Source organism: Corvus moneduloides, chromosome 13 (genome assembly GCF_009650955.1).
Source record: "Corvus moneduloides isolate bCorMon1 chromosome 13, bCorMon1.pri, whole genome shotgun sequence".
Taxonomy (NCBI): Eukaryota; Metazoa; Chordata; class Aves; order Passeriformes; family Corvidae; genus Corvus; species Corvus moneduloides.
The window spans coordinates 11,274,626-11,297,416 of record NC_045488.1 but is presented as its reverse complement, the minus strand read 5'-3'; the positions used below and the strand labels follow the sequence as shown (position 1 = coordinate 11,297,416).

The 22,791-nt window shown below is 43.5% G+C and overlaps 1 long non-coding RNA gene across 1 annotated transcript in view; it reads right to left on the bottom strand.

The window, feature by feature from the left end:
- LOC116450745 overlaps window positions 1-22,379 on the bottom strand; it is a 39,400-nt gene extending 17,021 nt beyond the window's left edge. The window contains exon 1 of the long non-coding RNA XR_004242960.1: window positions 22,286-22,379. This is a non-coding gene — a long non-coding RNA (uncharacterized LOC116450745). The remainder of the gene's footprint in view (window positions 1-22,285) is intronic.
- Window positions 22,380-22,791: the final 412 nt, after the last annotated feature.

Below are 22,791 nucleotides of genomic sequence, written 5' to 3'. Positions count from 1 at the left end.
AATTTTACTAGATAAAGCAAAACACAATTAATGCTTCAATACTATGATAGGAGATTTCTTAAAAGGAAAAGAAAAAGGACCAGAACTAAACCAAACCCCACGCTCACAGCGAAGAAAGCAACCGTCAGTCAGCTGTTAAACGAAACCTGTTCTTTCTTTCAGATTAGCTACTGTCTAGTGGTCCATAATTAATACTGATTTGAAGGCAGTCTGCCCAAGGGATCCAGCACAAGTGAGTGCAGCACATGCTGACAAATGAAATATCATAATGGTCACTTTGCAGCACGCCTTGAATGAGTATCAGTAGGAGGGGGTCTTCCCCCCTCAGACTTGGAAAAGGCAAAATTCTAATTTGACCAGATTTCAGACACTGGAAAATGGAAATGATACTTGAGGAAACTGGAAAGTGCTGTTCTATTTTTTCAGCTACTTTAATCAGTTTTTCATGTCAAGCCCAGACTGCGTGTCTCGGGAAAGGAATTCCTCAGTGAAAGTCCATGGACTAAACGATGGCATTAAAACCTGCATTCCTGGGTGGGTTTTGTGTGAGTGTTCCGTGAGCAGAGACCTCCTCAAGCAGCTAGGGGAAGGAGGGTGAGAGGTCAGGTTGTAACCCAGGATTTTAGCAACCTGAATTTCCTTTCTTGCCCTGACACAGACTTTCTATGAAATGGAGCAATTCTTTTTTTTGGGTTTACTTTCATACCTGTGAAAAGGGGGTAACAGCATCACCTCACAGAGGCACAGAAAGGATAAAAACTGAAGAGCTGAGAAAAATTAGGTTCTGATAAAAGTGTGATTGCCCAAATATTTAGAAGACCATAACCTTCTGCAGCCAGTGTTGTCTGACACAATCACTCTTAGAAACACAGTGGAGGAACCGAACTTCAACAAACTGAGGGGTTTAAAGAGGCATTTTGCTTCATAAATGCAAACAGTAATCTCCTCAGAGGTAAAACATGAGAAGGGAAAAAAGGGCTATGAAGTCTCCTCCCTCAGAGCCACACCAAGTGGACTCTGGTGGGAAGAAGGAGCGAGTCCTCCTTGCTGCCGTCTGTCCCTCTCCAACTGGAGGGTTCCAGGAAAAGTAGGAATGTGCCTGGGTTGAGAGCAGCCTAAAGTGATAATTAAAAGGATAAACCAAAAATTGCTTGCACAAGGAAAGCAGCTGCTGTGCGAGAGACTTATTTACACCTTGCACTGGGCTTTCTTTCATCTCTCTAATGACATATGCAAGGAGCAGAGCTCAGGGCAATTCCTACCCATACCAGAATATCAACTCCCGATGTGCAGCTACTCTAAGGATGCAAGAGAGACTGCTAAAGCAGACAGTAACATTACATAATTCAGTAAAAGCTGTGCTCATGACCAGGACAGGAGCTGGAAAGATTTCCCATGTTTCCATAAAATATCCTATTTCCCTCTATACAATCCTACCTCAGGAAACAAACACAACAAAATAAAATCTATTAATTCTAGGTTCTAAGACTAAAGAAGGAAATGACAAGTTATATTAAGAAAAACAGAGTGTCACTTTAAAAGAAAAACCAAGATGTCCCCAGTTACTAAAAGCAGATGTATGTCCCCTTTGGTACTGAAGTAAAACTGAAACAATTCTAGAACTACTCCTTTTTCTTCGATTTATTTTTAAACAAGCATGCTGAATGATAGACTTATCTCAATTTAAAAAAAAGGAATAATCCCAGAAATCATTAATATATTTCAGTAAGATTTTTTAAACTCCTTAAACTGTTTGTTTCCAAGTCCAAAACAGTTCAAAGCTCACTGTGTAAATACTGGGCTTCTGAGCATCCTACTGAATTCAACAGCACAGAAAGTCTTCGGCACCATTAGAAATAACACATTGTTCGCATTTTTCATAAAGACATCAAGTGTATTTCATCCCTCTGAAACACGATCTCCCCCAGGGAATTATGGACGAGCAAAACCAGAACAAGTGGAAGTTTAATTTTTTTTTAAATGCCAAGAAGCCAATGGGTTAAGCTCTCAATTTATCTTTGTTTCTCCAAAGATACAACACTCTCGCAGAGACATTACGAGCAAGACCACACCTGTGTTTCTTTAGCGGTGGCCTGCTGAAAATATTTGTCAGGCATTGTGTCAGAAGCCAGAGCACATTCCTTCACTTTATGATTGACCTTTGGAGAGATTACGTTGGGAAAAGGCTCAAAGTGACATTCAGAGTGAATTAACGGCGCTCAGGCTCAAGGCTCTGCCCTTGAAGCTGCCGGTACGATTCAAACAAAGCCTAAGTCAGACATGGAGTGAGTGTCCAGAGGAAACAGAATCCACAGTCGAGTGTTGAAAACAAGCCAGGGACGTTTTGATATTTGGGCACTGGTAAACTCAATACTCCATAGGAAAAAAAAAAAAAAAGACAGATGCGAGAAACCTGACCCTTCTAATCAGATCTGGTCACAGGGACGAGCAGATCAGCTTCAATGGAATAAAACCTGACCAGAACCTGGGCTCACGCTGTGAGCAGATCCCTCCTTCCCTCATGCCACACCACCCCAAACATCTGTAACAGGTCCTGCCATCTCTGCTGGGCTTGGCACTGCTCCGAACAGTTCCTCCTGACTGGGTTTGCTCCCTGGATCCGTGTCAGCTGGGGCAACTCCAGCCTTGTTTCATTGAGAGTTTATCTCGAGACTAAAGCAAAAGTCAGAGGCTGCCTAAATCTGGGCACTCAGCCAAATCTCCAAAGACAAAGAACTTTGTCCAGCACAATGCTAATAAATGATTACACCCTCCTTTTACAAAACATTAATTCACTTGACTCAGGGCACAGGATCCCTTTCCCAAGTGTACAGTAGGGGTTTAAAGAAAAAACATACCCGTGGCAAAGCAACAGCAACAAGCCCTGACCAAATGGATTTTCCCACTGTACGTTGACCAGACTCCCTCGTCCCACACCAGTGATTTGAACAAGAAATGAGGTTGGCAGGAGTGATACAGAAGTGAATGTAATCCGGGTGTTTTGGAGAAGGTGTCAGGAGCACAAGGCAAAGGCTGCGCCGCATTCCCCAATCCCGGCGTGTCCATGCTCACTGCGGTGGCAGCCAGGAGAAGGGGGATCCCTCAACACCCAGCTTCTATTATTCTGCTTAGGCACCGCTTGGGGACTGTCCTGTCTCAGCACTCTGCCTTGGACCTTTGCCCAAGCCACATGTTTTTTCCTTTAAACCCTGGATGCAGAATTACACCAAATGCTTCCAGAACAGCCAGCCCGGCTCTGCACTGCCCGGAGGTGACAGAGCTGCTGAGTGACCGGGCTGGAACCAGCGGCCATCTGAGTGCAGCCCTCCAAAGCTATGAGAGGAGAACATTCCATGTTGTTGAGCACCCTCTGGTGGTACCTTGGCCACGGACACACGGGCAGCCACCTCCACCTGAGGCTCCTCTTCCAAGGAGGACAGGAGTTCCCTTACCCCACCAACTGCTGATCTTGCTCTCTTCCCTTTTAATTTTTAGTTATTCTTACAACAGTGCTCCAATGTCAGAGCCTGACATGGTTTTTCAGGGTGGGTGGAGTTGGTAACAGTGTTTCTGCATTGGTTAATATCTGTCTGAATCCAGCTTCACCTTTATTTGAAATTTATTCCATCAGCTACAAGTCCATCATTTGAGGATGAACATTTAGCAGCCTAATCTCACACACAAAACAGATGATGCCCCTCCTGAGAGCAAGGACTGCCCTAAAAACTCCTGGCAAAGGACTTCAGGAAAACCAGAGGATGTATGGTTTCATCTCCATCCCTCTGTATAATTCCTGTTGCTTCCTCATGAAAGGCATGAGGAGGACAGGGAAAATTGTACAGTTCACTACAGTAAATTTTAAATACTTTGATATAAGCTTTTTTCGTGTGATTGAGAATAATTCCCTGTCTTAAATTATTAAAAGACCTGGGACAGGGATTAGTTTGAGTGCTCCAGACTCTGCAGAGTCCCAGTCCCTCCCAGTGTGCTCCCATTTTCCATACTGCTCCACAGCAGTTTGCTTCTGCCCTTGGAATGCAGTGAGCTGGCAGCTACATCCATGCATTCATCAGGAGTCTGTAAACTCGAGATGGGAGCACGGGATTAATCCCTGCCTGTTCCTAAAGCATCTGATATTCAGGAGCATCTGGGATTTCCACAGTGTCCCACAGTACAGACCTTTCCTACCAAAGCAGAAAACTCAGCTTTCCCAGCTGGAAGAGAAATAGCTGGGACACTGGGTCTCTCCCCAAAACCCAAGGGTGACCCTGGAAGTTGTGGGGTTTTGGTTAATCAGAAAGACTTGATATCAAGTAAATAACGGAGTTTACAGACATTTTTTCCTTGTGGAGTGACTTCTCAATACTTGGACTTTGAGATTGTTTCTGTCAACATCAAGGATTTCTGGTTTTTTTTCTTTTTTTAATAAATTCCAAAAATCCTTGAAAAACACTAAGACAAAGGCATGACTCACATTCAGAATTTCCTGTTGATTTTTTTTAAATGACCAGGATGTCATTGGACAGCTTGTCCTAAAATAAACTGATTAAAACGACTTTAAGAGACATGGGATGTAGAAGGTTTAAAGCAGCAATTCTGCCTTTTGGGCCCCTCTTACCAGCAGTGCTGTGAGTGGAGGCCCCAGGGCAGTCTCTGGGACTTTTGCAGGTACAACATTCCCAGAAATGGGCTTGAGAGGTCCAGTTCTCACCAAAGGCTGACAAAGCTCTTCCTGCAAACTGAGACTCAACAGAAACCAAATCCAAAGCCATCTCCAAAATCAGAAATGCGCTTCTAGGTTTGTCCTCCTGTGGGATATTGACACAGCCTTACAGGGTGGGAGGCTGATAGGGACACCAAGGGCAGATACATTCCTCTTCCCCTGGACCAGGCACGCTGGGAATGGGGAGGAATGACCAGTCTGGATCACTTTTCCCCATGCTCCAGGTCAGAGACAGCTCTGCCATCCAACACCACGTCCCTGTCTCCATTAGCAGCATGAGCTGCTTTTCTCTCCTGGGCTGCCAGTGGCAGGGAGATGAAGATAAAGGGGAAGGAAGGACACTAGCAAAATATTAAACAGAGAGGAAGTGGTTTGGGATGGCACTTGGAAGTGCCTCAGGAGCACAAGGCTTGCAGTGCATTCCACTGGAGCCCTGCAGAAGTTTAGGTGATACAACAGGCATATTAACCAGAGAGGGGGATTTTTGGGTTTTTCTCAGGCTCTCACATTCATCCAAAGCATTGCTCTCTTGGAAAAGCATTCTGCTTGTTCATTAGAGTGGGGGATTTCTGCTGACCAGAAAGTCTGGGTTTGAATGCCATATACTCCATAAATCCAGCCCAATAGCACTGATGATCTGTGAGTTATTTCATTAGCATTATGCAACTCCAAAGGGGGAGAGGCCACATTAAACTCCATAAAGCTTTTTGAATCCTGTGGAGGAGGGGTGATGGAGAGAGAAGGAGACTCTCATAATCCAAATAACACATTATGAAACTGAGTTTTGGTCAGGCTGACAGGGTTTGCTGGTGAGCAAAGCTTTCACACATACAGATTTTGCAACTGCAGAGGAAAGCCTTGGTACAAATTACAGAAGGTTAGAAGGCAAGAGAGGCTGTTCCTTGATCCATTCTGAAGTGGTGCTGATCCCAGAGCACAAATCACGGAGCCAGCTGAACATGGGGTGCTCAAAGGCAGGAGCAGGCTCTCGCTTTGCACCGCTCTTGATGTGAGAGCAACAACAAACCAGGGCAGGAGGTGGTGAAGCCCTGACTTGGGAGCACAGCCTGCATGAGTCATTCCTCAAAAAGCATCTTTGAAAGTCTCACAGCTGAGAAGCAGCCAGCCAAGAGACTCTTGCTATTCAGAAATTCAGTATACAAGGAATAAAAATTTGTTATGGAGTTACATATGGCACTACATCTGCAAATATTTTACATTTTCAAATGTTTAGAGAATTACAGAAATACTAACTCCTCCAGCCTCCCTGTAAACGTTCTGAACACATTTTATAGGAGCAGCAGAGGCAGGAAAGTAGCTTTCTCCAAAGCCAGACAATCAGTAGCAGTTTTATTCTTACAGTTTGAGGATCATTAAAAATTTTAATTTAAATTCCATCACATATTTATGGAAAAGAGACTGGTGGCACCTCCACCTATCATAAAGCAAACAAAAGAGAGCCCCTTAGTTAATTTTAGATCCTTACTATCTCTGCACACATTTAATGATATTAATGAATGTTGATAATTAATGTTATGTCGACAAAACCAGGGACTATGTGAAGGATTGATAATGAAACATCCAGAGCAAAGATTCCTTTTGAAATCCTAACTTAACTCTTTCTACTTATAAATTCCCAGTCAGCCTTTCAGGACACAGAATCACCACCGGAGAGTTTAGTTGCTCAATCAAGTACTGCACATGCAAAATGATGAAAGAAAGAGAAAGCAAAAAAGTTTAGGAACATCTTATGGGCTCAAATCTGCTCCCAGGAAATCAGTCCTGCACAGATGATACAAGTGAACCAACAAAAATGAAATTCTGGTTAAAAACAATCTATAAAGAGGAGAAAAAGTCAGTAAATTACTGACTGCAGGCTCTGCTCAGGAGCTCCTGGCTCCCATTCACTAGCTCTGTCTCCTAAACCACATTGGTTTGTGCCGCACAAACTCCAGCTGGAAAAGGCTCAGCTTTGGGTGTCCTGGTTAAACAAAAGGCTGCAGCCCAGGGACTGGCAACATTCCAGCTAGGGATTTTGGCATCCACAGCGTGCAGCTCTCTCCTCCCTGTGCTCAGGCGTGTGCACACCCCCATTAATAAATATGGGCTGTTCCCTCCAGGGAATAGCCAGAAAACTCCAAAGTGGTGACCTGCTGTTACTGTAGCCGAAGATGTGGTGGACCTTTCCTCCTCCTCCCTTTCACTCTCCTCATGCACGCTGAGCCCAGATGGCCAAACCCAGGCATGGTTTTAGGGACTTCCACTCTGCACTCCGATGTAAGCCAATGTTTGTCTGTTTGCAAAGGACACAGGAACTGATACAACACATCTGCTCCCACAACACTATTTCTTTCATCTGTTGGAGTTTTGGCTTCTCAGAGAGGAAGTAATTGGCTGTTAATTATGGGGGCTGAGAACTGGTCACATCACAGAACTGTGTTTGCAAGCATGATTCATGACAGCATCATTTCTCAGCAGCTGTCAGCAGTAAAGGCTCAGCACTTACAAGAAACTATTATAATATTATACCAGCACAGGATGAAGACAAATGCTGTGCACAGCTGAGAAAGCAGCAAACAAAATATTTTTCTTAAACCTTTATTCAATGGAGAATCAACTTGAAACATGCTGTTTCTCAGGAGAGATAAACAACAATCCTGCCAGCACAGCTTCTCAGACCGTGAAACTGAAATCCAAACTCTTCAGATGTCCTCCCCAGAGCTGGATGAAAAATGAAAGACCTTTTCTCATTAATAGCTGGAAATTTTAAACTTGTTCTTAATACTCCCCAGACTGTCTCTGTTCCTGCGTCTTTCTTGTCTTGTGCTTAAATTGTTTGCTCCTTGGGGAAGACATTTTGATTTGTTATCTTCATATAGGCCCTAGGAGATCTGGCCAAAATCCAGCCCTAAAGTATTTAAAAGCAGGAAAACAATCAACCTGCATCAGATCAGAAGTCCATATAGAACGGCATCCTGTCTCCAGTGACTCCCGGTAGCAAACACTTTGGGGGAGAAAATGCAAATATCAGAGCATTGTGGACTGAACTTCTTCCTGACTGTGTTTTCCCTGCTCCCTGCAGCTTAGTAAGAAACAAATAATAGGAGATAAAATGGGCGTTATGGCCTTGGTGCACAACAGAGAGATCTTAATGCCATTTATTGTTGCTGTCCCTGTGGATTCTTTCTGAGGCAGCTTTGCCAAGCCAGGGGAAGTTTGACAAGTGTTACCTCATCCTTGCTGATCCCATCACCTGAGGCAGCTCCAGACCCTGGGAGAGGTGGGCTGTACTCATCCCATTTTATAGCCCTTGCAATGATAAACTGAAGTCAGTGGCAGTTCAGGTGAAAATGTTGGGCTGTAGACTGAAGTGATTAGGGAATGCCTTCCACAGTGTCCCATCAGCCATCCCTGCTAAATCTGCCCACACACTGCACACAAACACTTTTATCATTTTAAACAAAGTCTTCTCGTGAAAGAATTTCTTTCTAGAAACCAAACTTTAGTGCACTGGTCACTGGAAGGGAGAGTTGCACACAAACAGTTTGTCATAACCTCAGTTTTAGGTTGGGTTTCCACAGCATAAAGAAAAATGAGAAACTCTACAGAAGCTGCAGAGAGCTCTTTTCTCCTCACCAACAGCCATAGATCTCCTATTTGCCAGAGCAACCACCATGAGGAAGAGGACAGTAAAATGGGCAGCACCTCTGCCCCAATGTAGTCATCAGACATGGTGGAAAACAAGGTGGCCCAAAGACAACACACACTGAGGAACAGGGGCTTTTATGAGAAATTCAAATACTTTTGTATGGGCTTCAAACTTTTTGGTGTGCTTTTACATCCGCAGTTCCCTTCCGGATAATTGATGCTGGGGAAAAGTCTGGTTTGCAGTAGGCAGGAAAAACGAAGGCTTCATGTTGTTTGTGGGCTAAACCAAAATACCAGAACTTGTATGTAAAACACAAATGAGAAGAAAGGAAAAACAATGTTATAAAAATCCCTCAAAATAGTTTTAAAAGAGCTGACAGTTAATGACATCTCCACAAAGCAGTGCCTGAGCCTTTTTCCCGCTGAATTCCTGAGACTCTGGAGCAAACTGAGCAAAACATTTGTTTCTTAATACTCAGGAAACTTTCAGTTCAGGACTACTTATATCAGGAAAAGGGGGGCTCTAGGAATTTGAAGATGATGATATACTGTCCTCAAAAGTCTGATTTTCACATCAGAGAAAAGACATTTCCTTAATTTTATGAAAACAGGCTCTCCCTGGAATTAGAAACAAAATGTTACTGTTTTAGTGATGGGCAAGTGACTGCCAGAGAACAAATCCTTTGTCCAAGAACCAGAAAATGAATATCAATAAGAATTTCTTAAATATCTTTTAAGGTTACACAGGGGCAGAGCTGTGGTGTCACAGTACCACAGCTGTACTGCTGTTGGATGTACAGCCCACAGGAACATGGGCAGGTCTATAGTTCAGGTTTTGTCTCTTGGTGAGCATGAGCTAGGAAAACCAAAGGTGCAGTGCTCTGAGCCCCAAAGAGTCAGGTCTTATGCTCTAACACCCTCTGACTGAGCTTAATGCAACTGTGACTAGTTCCTAATTCATAAATCCCTGTGTAACTCTTCAGGTTGAGTAACTTAACTCCAAACCCAGTCCCAGTCCCTCAGCACCAGATTCACGTCCATGAGTCTAGCCAAGACACTGAGCACAGACACAGAAAGAAATAAAAAAAACCCCTCAGACACCCTTGTCCTCACACCTGTTCAACATTCCTAATCCCAAGATAAATTAACCCAGGCCCTGTTGCCAACGTTAACAAAAGTTATTCAAAGAAAAACAGTGGGTAAGTCCTGAATCTGGAAGCTTGGAGGGCACCAGCCTCTGTTTCTGCAAGTTTTGCAGAGAAGACAAATAGTTCTGATGATAGTTGAGAATTTAGTCTGCAATAAATGTGCCACAGACCATAGAGCACAAGCACCCCAAGAGTTAAAGGTGGTGTTACCTTACTGATCAAAAGCCGAGTTGTGAAGCACTTCAAAATCTACATACTTATTCGGGTGGTCTTCATAATTCCTGGACCTTAGAGACATCCTGAACAGCATAAACTACCCAAAATTTCTCACCCACACAGAAGGTTCTAAGGTACTTCTGCCACCTGATAGAAGCTCATCAGGTCTTTAAACGTTTTCAGGTGGTACCTATAGCATAATAAAGGTTCTGCCCAGATAGGCATCACCTGTGAGGATTTGACTCCCAGCCTGCTCCCTCATTGGTGAAACTCAAACCCATGTGCTCCAAAATATGCTGGGTGTAAAAGCTGAGCACGAGCAGAAGCTGCCCAGCCAAGAAAACACAGCTGTGCATGGCTGCTGATCCTCTCACAGGGTCCCTCCCAAGCACTGGGAGAGTTGGTGGCTTTTGTTCCATGACCACAACTGGAGCCATTCACCCTCATGTGACTGGAATCACAGAGCCAAAAATCTGCCTGAGAACAGCCCTGTCTTAGAGAGTTCGCAATCCCGGCCAAAATCCGATGCCGGTGGTCAGTGCCAAGAGGTTCTTATCCAGCGGGGAGCGTGAGAACTGCACCAGCCACCCCCAGGAACAGAGCAGGTAGCTCTGAAGGTGACGCACAGGCAAACCAGTTTATTCCCTAAGTCATTCCTTAGATGTTCTCCTTGGAAAGTGGCCCTGGTTGGGACACCCTGAGCTGGCTTTGCCACTCCAGAGTGAGGATTTAAGGATTGCAGTCAGAAGGGTGCACTCGGTATCCTGGACAGCCTTGGAGGCACTGCCTGCCCATCCAATGTCCATTTCCAATCAACTTCTGGAGTAATGTTGAAGATTCACCTAAAAACTAAACATCTCAGCTGGATAATATTTAACCAATTCATCACAAAGAAAAACAGCATCTTTTGCAGAACTCGGAGGAAACGTGGACAGTTCCCTTCTGCACAGATTTATTGGAAAGGTTTTAATAAACACAGATGTTGGGAACGGATGGCTACTGTGTAATCATGTGTAGAAAAAGCCAAAGGACAAAATATCCCTTAATGAAGACCCACATACCATGCAATATTCCAAAACAAGGGAGGAAGAAATATGGGTGGTGTTACAAATAGACAAATTGCAAGAATCTAGATGCCAATATTTATTTTTTTTAAAAATTATTTATTCTCCCACCCTATTTGTAAGCAAAAGAGCCCAAAAAGACCTTGCTCTGAGCAACAGACAAGGCAGCTAAAGAGACCTATGTAGCATTTGAGTCAGTTTTTGGAGAATTAAGCCCAGTTTTAAACAACAGTATTGAGATGGGAGATGACTCTCACTATTACTGATGTCCTGATTTAATGCTTGCAAGGACTGCACACACATTTTTATTGACATTTCAATGTCACAATTTATTTGAAGAGCTTTTACTGGGTTTTATAGAATCACAGAATGTCTTGGGTTAGGAGGGTTAAAGATTATCTCATTCCACCCCTGCCATGGGCAGGGACACCTTCCACTATCCCAGGCTGCTCCAAGCCCCCTCCAACCTGGCCTTGGACACTTCCAGGGATCCAGGGGCAGCCACAGCTTCTCTGGGCAACTTAAGATTTTAGTCTCTTCTGTTTCAGTTTTTAGAGGTATAAAACAGATAAAAAACTCTTCATGAAAATATTTGAGGCAATGAACCCACTGTCCTCTGCAATTCCCAGTGGCAACACTGATTCTGCTGTGACCAAGAAAAGTCCTGGATTAGCACAAATGTGTTCACCTTTTCCAAAGAATAGAAGAAAAGGACACTGAAGCAAATGAAAAGCCAAAATCTATGGCTTTTAGCAGTTATTAGTGCAAAAATCTGTATTTTAATTTTTCTGGAACTGAGAATATAATAAATTGGCAGAATATCTCCATAGCATTTTTAGGGAATTTCACTCTCCCTTCCCCCTCCTTCATTTGTGACTTTTATTCACTAATCACAGCAAAATAATATCCAAGGAGAAAAAGTTATTTTAGCTAGTCCAATATCCCTCTTATTCCAGTGAACTTTGCTGAAGAACCCCAAACTCAGGCAACTTAAGAATATATTTGTAATATTCAACAAAATAATAAATTCTGCACATGACACAGGAAATAATAATCAGATGATCTCAGCCCCAGAAGTATTTCAGTGCTGTGGAAATGCCAGGTTGGAGAGTTCATGTGGAAAAGGAAAAGCCTTGTAACTTCTCCAAACATCAGTCATCACTTCCAGATACCTCTAAATACAGCCATTCATTTCACACTGCAGGATATTGTATTGAAAAGCAAGGCAGGGCCAACGCAGCACCTTCTACCACTAAATATGCACTGCACAAACCTTAGCTAAGTGTGTTTTTCCTATTTGGAATAGGGCTCTTTCATTTCCAAAAAAGAGCTTCATGCTTCTCGCAGAGCAAAATATTTATAGCCGCATGAAAAAAAAAAAAAAAAAAAAAAAGAAAGAAACACAAAAGAGCTTGAAAAGGCAAATCCAGAGGTATTCCAAGATAGCTCCGTGTCAAATATAGAGTGACTCATGCACTTCTTTCAATGAAAATGTTCATCCCAGATAGATCAAAGGCCCTGAGTACACCAAGCCCTTTTTGCTAAACCTGGCAGGAGAGTAAAAAGGTTTTCAATCAGCAGCCACTTGGTGGGAGGTCTGGGAACAAATGAAAGCCAGAAGACGCTGGCATTTGAGAGAGACCATCCCCTACAATGCACAATAGGGACAATGTATATAATGTAAGCACAGTTTGCAAGGAATAGAGGAAAGCCCGGCTGGATGTTTTTGTGCAGCTCTACCAGATGGATCTGATATGAGCAGTTCTGCCTTATTTTTGTGTAGACTTCCAAAGGTCCTCCCCAGTGCCTATCACCCACGTGCTTTCACAGGCACGACTTTGAAGGCTGGGCTCTTTATTGAGGATTTATTTGGAGTCTGGATGGATCCTGCCAGGCTGCCCAGGTCTGTGTATGCTGTGGAATAAAGGAGCCTCTGCAAACCGTGATATTCCTGTTAGCTCCCATTTTACTGCTTGGGCTTCCACCTCTTCCGCCACCCCCACAAAGATTGGGCTGCGGGGGAAGGGAAACCACAAAACACAGGAAAGCAAAATGTCAAAGTCTAATTTAAAATAACCCTGACCTGCTGCAGCGACTGCTTGCAGTGGTAGAACACAAGGCTAAAGATTATCTTGCACAGTCGCGTTTTGTGTTGCGCTGCGGCCGCAGCCTCTCCCTCCGGCCGTCCCGGCAAGGCAGCGGCTCCCCCGGCTCCCGGTTCCCTCGGCAGCTCCGGGATGGTCCCGGATCCTCCAGCCCCGGCGTTCCCCGCTTCCCCCGGGATGGTCCCGGCTCCCCCGATGCCGGGGGCTCACTGGTCCCCTCGGGACGGTCCCGGCTCCCGCGGCCACAGCGCCGATCCCACGCTGCCATCGTGCGGTCGCTGCCGGCTCCTCGCACCGCTCGCTCCTCCGAGCCAGAATCGCGGAATGGTTTGAGCTGGAAGAGACCTTAAAGATCATCTCGTTCCACTCCACGGGCAGGGACACCTTCCACTATCCCAGACTGCTCCACGCCCCGTCCAACCTGGCCTTGAACACCTGCAGGGATGCGGCAGCCACAGCTTCTGTGGGCATCCTGTGCCAGGGCCTCCCTACCCTCCCAGGGAAGAATTTCTTTCCAACATCCCATCTAACCCTGCCCTCTGGCAGTTTAAAGTCATGATCCCGTCTGTCAAGCACTGCTGGGGCTTGGGCAGACCCGACTTCCTCAAGACTAATTTTGGGGACTGTGAGCTCTCACAGTCATGCAGGACACAAGGGGCCCCTCCTGTGAGGGTTAAATAAGAATGAACATTTCTGGTATGTTCTATCCCCAAAAGTTCAGCACCTCTGTGCAGTAAAAAGCCATCATCCCATATTCCTCTCACTGAACACTTTACCTCGCTGTTTGTGGGAAATGGAGAGAACTGTATCCTATAAATGTTCCTTAACTCCTTCCCCATTTCCTTTGTCCTCCTGCTTTGCTGGCTGTTGTTTACCACTTTCAGCAGCAGAGACAGCAGGCCAGGAGACCTATTTACATCCTGCAGTGTGGCTCATCCATAGCCAACAAATGGCCAGAGGGACCGGGAATACACAGGCTGCCCGAATCATCCCCGGGGAAGGCAGTACTGCCAGACCACAAGGCACAGCCTCCAGCTCGCTCCACACTGGGATACTCAGAGCACAAGGAGAGGGATGACACAGACTTGTATTAACACCACACTGACCAGGGCATGGTTTACTCCAACTGCCTCAACAGTTCCATACACAGCTGCCTCACCTTTCCATACACAGGCATCATCTGGGCCACAATGCTCCAGCCCTGCCTCTGCAGCTGAACACAGTTTTTAGGAAGTCATTACAGTGAGAAAAGCTAACTTGCAAGTTTCTTGAGTGTTTTTGCTATATTTTTGTAACTCATTTAAAATATTAACTGTGCAGAATTGACGATTCCTGCAGAAGGGAAAGTCCTGACACTAATATGCTTCTCAGTCATAAAGAATTCATGCATTTTACCCTGTTTTGAAACTCATTAACCAAGCTTCTGGAAGCAATTTTTCCATGACCCAAAGTAACAAACAGTTTGAAAATTTCTCTGGGTAACAGTTGCCTACAAAGCACTTAAAATTTATAAACTTCTCATCCAGTTTGTGCCATTTATCATTGCTAAAGTAAATGGAAGCAGTGGAATCGACTATGCATCATGAGTAATATAATGCAATATTAAAGGACGCCCAGTGGAGCACTTTGGAGGCTGAAAGATCTAAATCATGCACTCGGTGCTGGGAAACTATAAGGAAAACGCGCAGCACCATTTGTTGGTGGCTGGAGCTATCAGTGCTCAGTGTTCTGTGAGCACAGGGTTACAGGACTGACAGCAGGGATTTACTGTTTGTGTGAATGGGAAGAGAAAGGAACAGAGGAAAGAATTCCTAAGGAGTGATTGCAAGCGTTTCCATGCCGCCCAAGCTACACAAAAACTTGCAGGGAGATGAGAAGATGGGTTCAGTGAAAGGAAAAGCCCAACTCGTGCCACTGCTGCTGGGGTTCCCAGATGGGAAACCTGGAGCAGCCCAGCTCTTTTAGAGTGTCCTTCTAAACTCTTTCCTAGAGAAGGACAGGTAACACACCTGATAACACACCCGATAACACACCTGATAACAGACCTGCTCAGCGGCACAGATAAAATCGGAAGGAGATTCCCATCTTCATCTCTTCTTCCCACCTTCTTCCCCACTCCTTCACTGCTTCTTAGCTATATCCCAGGAGAATGTATAGATTTTAGCACAATAATCATCTACTGGAATTACACTTTGGAATTACTTTTTTTGTCCTCTGTTTTTCAATATATTTTGGTTTTTAATCTTGTATTCCTTTTCTTTCCCTCTTTTTGCCTTTTCTCTCAGTCCCACTGAAGATGCACAGAATCATGACGTAAGAAATAAGTCACCCTTCCCATTCCTCTGTTCCTCCTCCAATAATCTGCAAATCCCATCAGCTGAAGGATGTGGGACAGGGATGTATCAGGGCAGACAGGGAGGCACAGACACAAATCCTGCCTGGTGCAGGGCTGTGCTGATACAAGGGAAGAGTTGTAGCAGAAGGATCGGGACAAATCCTTATCATGTTACAGAAATTGTGATATGAAAATGGAAGTTTAAATTCCTTGAGTATTTATCTTAATTTGTCATTTTTCGGCTCTTAAGATGGACACGTAGACATTACCACCCCCAGACAAATTATGAGAGGATTTATGAAAGATGAAGCAGTATGAACTTCATCTCAAAAGTCTCAAAATGCTACTAAATTTGTGTTTGTGTCTTTAATATCAAAATGTACACTATTTTTCTGGTACGATGGTCAAATTGCTCTTCTGGAATAATTACATGCATTATTAGCAAATGAGCAGCTTCTGAAATCATGAAAGTGATTTTCAGAGTGCTCTGTTTTCAAGTTTTTAATACAAAGCTTCTCTCCATCACAATTGCAGAATAAAAGTTTGGAAGAAAATAGATAAAAATATTCCACTTACTCAGAAACACCCAGGAAATAATGAATTTTGAAAGCATACTTATCAGCTTTAAGCTTATGGTCTTTAACAAAATCTCCGGACTTTGGAGAGCATTTTTGTTTTTTGAAAGCTAGCACTTGGATATATAAAGCTGCTCTTCACAGCCATTTCCTTCGAATCTTTGCAGAAGACATCTGGGACTGACATAGAGCAAACAAGGCAGCAGGAGTCACATCAGCACGAGTGCCTCCTGCTTCCCTGGCTTGATATTTTTATGGCAGAAGTACCTTTATATGTAACCCCAGGAATGTTTTATCAGTTACTCAATAACAGAGATCATACCATGCAACCAGTGAGCAAATCTGCCCCAGGAGAACATGGAGATTCCATGTGGTTGGAATGATTATTTACACCCAGGAGTCCATGGAATCTTGGCCTCCAGTGACAGCTGGGCCTAGCTGGGCTGGGGGGCTCCAGTGCATACTTCCCAAGCAGGATGAATGTGCCAAGAGGACATCACTCCTTCCAGGACATTTTCCAGTCTCCCACTTACTCAGATTGATGCTACCAAGAGTAAACTTGAGCTGGGGACATGTGGCACCCTCACCAACATCACCAATTTAGTCTGGAAGGAAGGGTTTCCCATTCCAAGCTCTACCTGACATCCTGGTCAGCTCATCTCCACCTCCAGACTCAAGAAAGCACCACTGCAATGTCCTTCCATAAAACCCCCACCTTGTCCTATATGGGGAGCTCATGGAATGGTAAATTAGGCTCTGAGCTTCTTGAGGATGCTTTGGGAAAGCATTAAAAAGGAGGCCACATTCATATTCTAATATTCCAGCTATATTCAGTGAAATATCAAAGTCTAGTCCCCATGGCTCTGATTTCCAAAATGCCAAGTCCCTGCAGGACACACACACACACTTCAGAAACAAAACACCATAAAAAGATCAAAGATCCCTCTGGGAATACATTCTCTGCACTCTTCAAAGCCAAATGTCCCCTCACTTGCCCCCTTGTAAACTGATTAATTTCAGTGGGAAGAGTGCTCTCAAAATCAGCAAATCCATGCAGTGAGGATAAGTGTTTGTACATGTTAACTCTGCAAGCAAAACTCTCTGTATTTTTCCCTGCTCGACAGAAACAACAGGATTTACACTAATTCTCATTTCCAAGCTGCAGTTGGTGTTTAATCTGTTACCAGGCAGCTTTTCCTTGAGTCGTTTTGCACATGGATGGGATGCAGCCCCTCTCCCTGAATGAAGGAGTAAATGAGAGCACCATCTGGCCAGGCCCTGCCTGATCCAGCCCAGCGCCTGCGGTGCAATTCCAAAATGTGAGGAATGCTCACCCAGAAGACTCAGTTCACATCCTCCCTCCTATTGACTAAAGCTGCTCTGTCCCTTCTGGGCCGCTTTAGAGAAGAATTTGGTGGGAAGATGAGGACTCTGAAATACAAACCATCTTCAAATGTGCCTGTGTGTGGTCTGAGCCGGCAGCTTATGCAATGAGAAATGGGAAGCCACTAAAATGATTCTGCTTCTAAATATTTTGACCTTTATTGACATTTATAAGTAGCAGGCAGCTTAATTACCAATTAAAGGAAGTTATTAGCTACAAAAGGAGCCTGTTCTTTTTTTTCTCTCATGGCTCCTTTCCCAAGCCGGGGCTGTTAGATGAGATTTCTGTGGCAGGACAAGGCAGAGGAGCCCAGGAGACCTCAGCTACTTTATGGCAAATCTGTACAGAAATGCTTAAGAAGTCAAAAACCTTCATAAAAGGGATACTCCAGAGGCAGCCCATGCAGAACAACAGACTCTCCATTGCTGTTGGGGTTCAAGCCTTGGATTAAGGCACTGTCCCATTTTCCTACATGGAATTGCTTGGTGGACATTATTCCTGGCTGATTTTCTTTCAAGCACACCCATAAAAAGGCCTTCCCAAAGTGGTTTTGTGGGGTTTTTTTTCCTTTCTTTTTTTTCTTCACAATAGGCATTTAGAAGCTGGCCTGAGGAGCTGAGAATATACAGGACTTGGCTGCTAATCCTGACACACACTGTTAAAACTGGAAGTTCTGCCTCAGAGATGCATGAATTCCTAGAGCAAACAAAGCAGCTCCCTTAAAATCACCCAACTCTTCATACAGGATTGCAAGGTCTGGGAGTTCTACACATATTTATTGTCCCACTAGAGCATTGGGATTGTTTGCTGGCTGAGGCACTCATGAGAACGTCTTAATTAAAAAATATATACTGGAATGATCAATGCTCTCCCATAATTTTAGAGTATCTTTCAATAAAAATTAAGTACAACACATACCAAAAATGCAGGATGAGCAGAGCTCTGATACTGACAAATGCAGGTATGATATTTAGACTAAATTAGAGTTAATATGAATTAAAAAGCAGCCTCATGAAAGAATTACCCTACACTTATATTATTTTCAATTCTATAGCACACATTAATGTTGTTTTAAGAGCCTTTATGTATGAAGGGAGATGCAATGTAGAGAAGACATGGAAACCCAAAGATACTTAAACCCTTATTTCCTACCTGGGTGAATAACACCAAGGTATGACTTCCCCAGTAGCTGGGAAGGTGGATGAGTGATCCAGACCTCATTTTGGAATATGATATGGAAGGTATGGAAGTTCCAGGCACAGTAATTTAGCTTTTCCTCAATTCTTCTCCTGCTTATATCCCAAGAGTCCTTTCCACCAACCTCAGCTTCTGAATTTCTGACAAATTCTGGACTCTCAAGCAAGACTTTTAATGCTATTTTTTTCTTTCCCTGAATTTTTACCCCAGATCTTCATGGCTTCTTCTGCTCTGTATTCTTTACACCTTTTTTACCAAGTTGGTTATTCACCCTCACTTTCAGAGGGGAAAAAAATTTGCTTTCAACATATTTGAAACTTAGAGTTTGATCCTGCAATCACTAAAGTTAAAGGCAGCAAGGGTGTTCTGTTCAGAGGGAGCAGATAGCCCCAGGTACCTGGACAGTGTGTTTTCAATCAGGGAGCCTTCACAGTTAAAAAGAAATCATTTGCATGGTGTTAATATTCATTGTCCACATACACAGGATGGGAAATTTGCTGGACAAGAAGGTTAAATGTGCTGATGACAGGAGGGCAGAGCTGCTCTCAGCTGTACCTGATGCAGGAGATGACATCAAACCCCTCTGCACTCACAGCTCAGAGGAGCCAGACCTGGTTCTTATATACATGGAAGGTCAGCTGAGATCCCTGTGTGGGGATTTCATCCCAGGAACAAAACCAAAACTAAAGCTCCAGGGAAAGAAGGTACCACAAGGAAGCTGCTGCAGCCCATCTGACAGAGACATCCAGTTATCAAATGTCTGAGAAGAAATTCTATTCAGATATATTTTCCTGCAGTTTAATAACAAGAAAACCTGTGCAAATATCAGCTGCAAAGACTTGGAAAAGCAAATCAAATCCAAGCTTTCAACAGTGAACAGGTATCAGTAATAATGAAATAATTGCCTGGATTTTGACAGCCTTGAACAATTCAGTAAATCCCAGCACTCCACGTACACAGCCTGATAGGATTCAGGCAGCTGCGCTGCCCTTGAGAACTCGGCAGTGGGTTCTGGAAGGAAGGAAATAGCTGCCACATGCAGTAAATAAAAATAAGTTTAAAAAAAAAAGTACACCCAGAGTTCTGCTGCAGAATCATTCCATTGAGCCTGGCTAGAAACATAGGCAGCTACAAACCAATCATTCTTCTCCAACATAAACACAGATTGGGTTCGACTTGCAGTAACATAGGTTGAGATTTTTAGTAGATGACATAAATAAATGTATTTTTATATTTCCTGACCACATTAAGCTTGAAATCAGGAGTTCTAAAATGTGAGCCACACACTGCAAGGCTTCTAATAGCCAATAAATTCAGACAGTCACACTGAAGCAATGTTTTCTCCTTAAAGGTACATTTTGCTGCAGTGTATATAAATACAAGGGGACTTGTTTTTTTATGGATTTGTAATTATATGTAGCTGAACATGATCATTCAATAAAGGTTAAAGTTCTCTTAGGAGGACAGCAAGATGGAAACCACTTCAGAAGGCACAATCTCAGGTCCCAAATATTATTTCTACATGGAAATACATCAGTAAGGTGATGGGGGAAGGTTGAGGAAAATTACTTTCTCCAAAAAAAAAGACCAAGCCAGGAAAGGTAAAACATTCTGGCTCAAGAATATCAATGTATTCCTGTGTTCCTGCCCCACCTCTGCTACACTAAGAAAGCACAAAACCAGTTCTTATCCTGCCCAGTGCATCTACTTCCCATGTGTAAAGTAGGGATTAGAGTGCTGGAATTCCTTCAGGTGGTGTTAAAGGAATGAATGATCCTAGAGAATCACCAGTAATACTTAAGAGCTAAAATACTCCCTAATCAAAGGTCATTTTTCATCTCCAGCCCTTACAGCACTTCAAAGTGGAGCTCAGCATTATCCCCATGATATCCCACACTGGGAAATGGAATACAACAGAGCAAGGGATTTTTCAGCTTCTCAGAAAGGGCCGGTAGCAATGTCAGGAGTGATTGTCAGGTGGCAGAAAAGGTGTGTGAGATGCACAAAGGCTGATGCCTATCAGTCAGAGAGCTCAGGGCCAGGGATCACACGGCTGAATTTCAGCTTTTCTCCCCACACAAGCTGTGGCTGAGGGACACAGTCACTATCCAGGCTTGGAAGGCAAATCCCTCACCACAAATGAGGCTGTTTGGTTTTTGGACCCACCACTTTCAGTGGGTCTCTCACAGAGACGTGTTCCCAGTGGGGGAGCCATAAAGAGTCAGTGTGTGCTGGCTCCAGAGCCCCTTATTGCCTGGATGTGCTGGAAAAACCAAATGGAAATGTCTGAGTGCTGATGTCACTGCAGTACAATTGCTTTGGAGGCTGCTCAGCTTTCCTTGGGGTGCCCATTCCTTGCAGGAGCCTCACTGAGCTTTGTCTCATGGCTGGAGGTTTATGAGCAGAGAGAAGTGAAGATGGCAGCTGAGAGCCTCACTTCATAATGAGTCAAATAATCCTTTTAAGGGAGAATTTGTCATTCCCAGCCCAGTTTAAAAACCAGCAGCTGAGACTTAGTAAATGGAATGGACAAGCAGAACAAATTTAAAATTACCAACTGCTTTCAAGGGGAATTGACCTGCATGTGACAAAATTAATAAGAACCTCCCCAACCCACCTATGTTAAGGTTGTAAAGTCAAGTGTTCAAGGGCTGGAAACACCAGAGTTAAGGCTGCCATGTGTAGTCCTAATTCACTTGTGATACAATTCCTACGTGATACAATTAAAAGCTATTTTCCCCCATGGCCTCACCCCATTTAGTGGGCAGGATGAACAGAGCTATTCAGTATTTCTGGTTGTTTTTTTTTTTTACCTTTTTGAGTCAATGTGTGGCCTTGGCTTTATTTATAGCATGCCATTTAAACTCCTCACCAAAAACAGGATTATTCATATCCTTGTGGGTTTTAATATAACACTTATCACAGAAATATTTGCTTCAAAAACATAACAAATGTCTCATGACAAAACCCCTGCCAGTGAGGTAGGATGGTAGCACAGTCCCTTGAGCCCAAATGCTTAATCAGAATCAGAGGTCCCACAAGATTGTTTTGCTTAGGATGAGATCATCTGAATGTAATACAGTGTATAATATATTCTTGGGTTTTAGCAAACCAATAGTAACAAAAACCCCATTTCTCTGGGAGAGAGCTCCAAAACTTCCAGTGCCCTGAGTTCTGGGTTTGGGAAAGCATCTGTTTCCTTTCAGCAGTGGCCACAGCATTTGCAAACCTTGTTCTCTGTGGTTTAAAGCACCTTCTTCTAAGACCACAGGGCAAACAAGCAAGGTTTGATCCGAAGTAAAGTAACGTAGCAGAGTAAAGCTGGAGTGAAATTATTCCTGGCTCACTTGGTTCTGGGGGACTCACACTGAAATTTGCAATTTAAAAGGCAATAGAATTACTCCTACCTCTGTTTGCAGGCCTCTGTATGTGCATGTGGTTATGTAATACACCTAAACCCAAAAAAGTTGTCATATCTGATTGCAAAACACCTGAAACATCTTTAAATGTGTAGCACACAACAGTGCTAATGTTCTTTTTCAGCAGTTAATCAACCATCAGGAAAGGTTTAACAGACTTCAGCTCAGGCACTACACAATCATTCTTCTCACAGACAATTCACATCCACCCTTTTGATTTGGATCTAGGTTACAAATCAAGTAACTTTTCTTTTGAGACATGATCTCTGTAGAAAAAAATGTTGCTCCAGGTTCTTCCACAAGTATGAAACCATTTGATAAATACAATTTTCAAGTTTATACAAGCCTGCAGTCCCACCTGCACATCCTGTCAGGGAAATCAATCCATGATTCCCTGTCATGCTGCTTGTTTTACAGCACAGTCTCAGAGAAAAGCGCTTGTTAGAAACATTTTTTAAAACGTGTACTTACTGTTCTGACAGCCCTCAGGATCTCTTCTTCTTCTTCTGGTCTGTCTTGCTTATCTCCCACTGTTTCTCTACGGATGCTGTCTTCAGAGGCCAGCTGAAAGAAAAATGCACATTGCCAACAGTTTATATCCACCAGACTGGAAATCTGGCATGTCTGGAGCATTGTTATTATTACTATAATTACAAATATGTTTGGGAATTTGTATTTTTGGCATAATGGGAAGATTCATTCTAAAGAATGCAGCTTAGCTTTATAAAAATATGTTAAATCAGCTTGGATCATATCAAATTCAAGTATTGCAGAGATGACTGGGACTAAGATTCTTTCTTGATTTGATGTAGCAAAAAGAAAGTTCGCAAATACAATCTTAAGTATCACTTAGCAGCATTTTAAAAATGATACTATTATTAAATACAGCCTGTGCTAAGGCTGTAACCCTTCCCAGGACAAAGTGACAGAGCCTCTCAGAACTCACTAAGCCAGGCTGTAATTTGCCACAATTTTAA